Here is a 4675-nt window from a genome sequence, read left to right on the forward strand (position 1 = left end):
CTAAATTTATCTACAGTGGCACTGCACAACAACATCACCTTCTACAAGCAGGAGTGGACCATCATACACGAGACTGAAAATCAACATCCCATCTCTAAACGGAATTAAAGGAGACATCATCTTGACAGGACGCCAAGTTCAAAATAACACCAAGTGCATGACAACAGTCTTACACATTGTTATAAACTATGTTGAAGGAAAAGGTGGTGTAAATTATGCCAAAGGGAAAAACAGCATATATACCTGCTCTTTTAAGCATGAGTGCTGGCACACTCATTTAGAATACTCCATCCAACACTTGTAATGTGTCTCTGGACAGACCCCAACTCTCGATCGATCTTGGGCCTTCAATTCTAAATTGTTGTTGAAGAAAACAAATTCTAAATTGTTGTTGAAGAAAACACTCAGCCTCCAACAACTCCACCTTCTATCAAACTGTCTCCTCACATCTATAACATTGGTCCTTAATAAAATATACAGGTCAACAGCAAGTGTTATTTAACCCAACATGGTCTCTCAGATGAGTTAAGCTGTTAATGCAGGATAATGTTTCCACAATCCAACCAGCTTGCTCACCATTCCTGAAAACTTCTTATGCGGGATGGTTGTGTACATGAGTTCTCACTTCATCCATGTGAACCAGGATGGATGTGACTGGCATCCTGGGAACGGGATTGGGAGTTCTAAATAGCGTAGAGTCTGAAGTAATAATAAACAAACTAGTCACAATTAACAATGACTTAAATAAATTGCAACACCCTCTATGATCTTCCCTTTTGGCTTTGGGAATTAATCAATGGCTTCTGACAGATATATTACCTGGGGAGAGGGAGAGAATTATGAAAAGGACCATTAGTTGATCATAGATGCACTTAGTGTAGTTAAACTAATATCTCTTTGGTGTTTAGTTGTATTCAAGCTCATCTGTGAATTCAATCAATGACAGCTGCAGTCATAGGGGAAGGAAAAGAAGGCACCTTACCCACTGAAATTCAAAAGCTAATTTGGGACAATGTGATTAAATTTGAAAGGAAATTCCAATCCTGGTAGTACCTAGTAAATTTTACCTATGACCCCATCAGCAGCACAGCCACAGCTTTCATGTTAACAATATGCAATGCTTTGGTGTATGAGATATACCCAATCATTGCATTAGGTTTAAATCATGATGGGACTGTACTCTATTCTCTGGAGCATAGATTATAGGCCTAAAAAGATGGAAATCAATGGCAAACTGTCAATATCAACGCATGCATTGTGCGGGAGCAACAAGGATTCATTTGCGAAAGTAACACTGTGGGAACCCAGAGTGCAGAGAATATTTCTCTGTTTTGAGGGGTTTCATCCCCCTGAACAACACTGTTTTTGACCTCTGCCCTTGGAAAAAACTGCCTACTCTTAGAAAAGAACTAGAAACTACACTAGTGTAAATTAGGTGATAGACTACTATGTAAGATTGTCACAGGGTGAAAAATTTAGAGGTTTTGGGCTTGTTAATGTAGTAAATAGATAAAAGCAAAAAACATCAAAATGGAGGATTGTTGTTGTTCTCCAGACCTTCTTCTTCTCCTACTCCATATTCTGCAGTAAAAATAGTTTGAGATGATTGGACAAAGAATTCCGCAATTCCTGGCTGTGTTACTAAATAATTGGTAGAAAAGTAAAAATAATGTACGCTTTTAGTAACCATTGGTTAATTTACCTTTAAAAAGACTGTGTAAATATTGATAATTGGGCTCTCTCCTGCATTCCCTGCTTTGTGCTGTGTCTGGGTCATGCTAGTGGCTCTATTTCTCTGATAAGACTTAATAAACAACTATCAAGAAGCAGCGAAGACTGAGAGTCCCGTTCGTCTCTGGAACTCCTGGCAAGGACTTTAAAAACTCTCCCATCAGGAGAGGTTTGATTACGGCACGATCAGTGTCAAACACCATCAAGGCCCAAGACATTTGTCTCAACACTGAGCAAAATGTTTGTCATTTTGAGATTCGTCCCAATGAAAACCTGGAAGCAGTACTTGTGTATACTGGTAAAGGATGCATTTGCATGAGAACCTCTTGCAATTTTTTATTTGTAGATAACCCTATTGTAGATACAAGTAATCACTAATATTTGTACTTGTTTACAGGATGAGATTTTAGTTATCTAGCTCCCATTACATCCTATCAATTTTTGCAATCTAACTACACTCTGATTCAAGATTTACAGCCTACGCCAATTGTTATGAACCTCACACTGGTAAAGGAACTGTTACAACATGCAGACCTGAGACGCTTGCTGAAACAAGCTCAAGAGAATCGGCAGAAGACTTTGGCTACCGTCCATCATGACATGGAAGACATACATCGCGTGATGGTGAAGAAAGATGGAGAACACTGAAGGTGAAACACTCTTTTTGGATGGTCACCTACAGCTACTGGAATTTTCAGAAGAATGCTTCACCCTGTTGGCATTTTATTGATAGCAACCCTTTTGCTTTTTGTTCTAATAATTGCATTGTATGTTAAAGTTTGGATGATTATGAAACAATTAATATGAATATTAATTAATAATTAATTAATTAATATGAAACTTACTGACTACCCTCACTAATACTAAACCACCCATGCACTACAACTGTACTAAACCAAAGCATGAAATATTCTCAAACTCTGTTTGGATATTGTGAAGTTCGAGTGACTATAGTCATGGGGTGGATTATGTGGGAAAATGACTGGAGACCCTGTAGACAGGTAACTGAAGACACAATCAGAGGAAACTGAGGAGTTATATTGGCATCTTAACGGGAGTTACAACCGTATGGAAATTATAGGGTAAAATCACAGCTGCTGCTCCCTGGATGGAATGTAGTTGGCAGGACTTGAAACCTATTCCAAAACGATTCCCCATCCACACACACCTGCTGAGGGGGATGGAATGGAGGGTGGGACAGAGCGGAGACACCAGGGCCAGCCTCTGTGGAAATCTTTGCAGGGACGGGAACTCAGTGGTGCTTTGCAGCTGGTAAACCACATTCCACCTGTCAGCCAGGTGAGATAGGGGAAGATGTCCTGCTGCAGAACCAGCAACTGTGGCAAAATCCCTCTCCTTATAAGAACTTGCTTCATTAAAGCCTAATATTAACACACCTCCATCCCAAAGGTACCTGCCCCCAAGGTTCAACTCCCCTGTCACTTGGGCACAAGCTCTGTGTTCTTTTTGACTGCATCTTTAAAAGCAAAGTGAGAGAATTTTACACCCATCAGTAACACAGGTAGATATTGACTTGAGTTACTCAAGCTCCACCTAAACACAAGGAAATTCTATAAAAGTAAGTTGAGGATGGGGTAAAAGTTGGGGAAGACTCCATCGTAACTGCTGGGATCAGGCAAGAGGCTAAACTGGTCTTCTCCCCCATAGGCATACCTATTGGGTAAGAATTATACTCTGTGTGTTCTGAACATTTTCTTGGGGATTAAAGCTTGTAGTTACATTCCTTCAAATATATTTTTGCAATCAGACACTATCATCAACTACCTTCAAACCTGAACCTGTCACAATTTTATATTAATAAAGAGAGTTATTCCATTAACTGTCAGTGTGAATCCTTCCCGGGCACTGGCAGTTGCTGGCAGCAGGGAACACACTCCAATAAAGGGGAAGAGCTGCTGAGGGCTCTCCCTTGTGCTGTTGGTGTCTCCCTGACTCAGTCAAACGCCACCTGATCCAGCAGGGTGGCTCAATGCAGAGTTCCCCTAATGGGATGGTGACAGACAAATTGGGCACAAAGGTCTCAGCTTTCCTGGGCACTGACTAAGGGAGTAAATCTCCCCACACTAAGGGTGGAGGAAGCCTCTCCTTTCCAAGTGACACTCACTGGGAGTAGCTCAGCAGAGGGAAAATTGTGAGCAAAGGAAGGGTAAATTCTGCATAATTGAAGTCTTGAGAGCAAAGTCCCTGCCTTGCAGATGTGCTGCAAGGGAGCCTAAATAAGTATCATCATCATCATCATCACCATCAGCTCTTTATTTATAAAAGGTGAAACACTGACCTCTTGCATAACACAGCCCAGATGAATTATGGAAAGTAAACCAACATTTTAAAGCAGCAAATCCATGTTCCAGAGAATTCCCTGACACAGGAGGAAATCCATGATTTACTCTTAAATTCACTTTCTGGTTAAAACCAAACCCACCTGATCTCTCGTCTGAGTTCACCTGACACCAGCTAGAGCTTGGGAAATGCTTCTTGCTCTGCTGATGCCTCCTTTGGTGCCAAGTCCCTTTCACTGCTGTTGTCTCTCCTCCCCGAGCAGATCCCCAGGTGAGGAGGTGCTGCAGGTGCCAGAGCAGAGATTCCCCTGCAGCCCTGGAGAAGAACAGAGTGAGGCAGATGCTGCCTCTGTGCCCCAAGTGCCTCCACCTGAGGGACTCACCCTATGGAAAGGGACCTGGAGCAGCTCCTGAGGGACTGACACCCCTCCAACCCATTTCCCCCAGGAGCTTTTTCATCAGGTTTTCTCTTCCTGTCTCTTCCTGAAGCGTGAGTGATGGAGCAGCCTGGAGGGGGGCGCCCGGGGTCAGCCAAGGTCACCCACCCCAAACCTCCACCAGTTTTAGCAGGCCGGGCTGGTTTGGGTTGGAAGGGACTTCAAAGGTCATCTCAATGCCCCCCCTGCCATGGGCAGGGACACCTT

This window comes from Corvus brachyrhynchos, unplaced genomic scaffold, assembly GCF_000691975.1.
Source record: "Corvus brachyrhynchos isolate BGI_N302 unplaced genomic scaffold, ASM69197v1 scaffold893, whole genome shotgun sequence".
NCBI classification, from domain to species: domain Eukaryota; kingdom Metazoa; phylum Chordata; class Aves; order Passeriformes; family Corvidae; genus Corvus; species Corvus brachyrhynchos.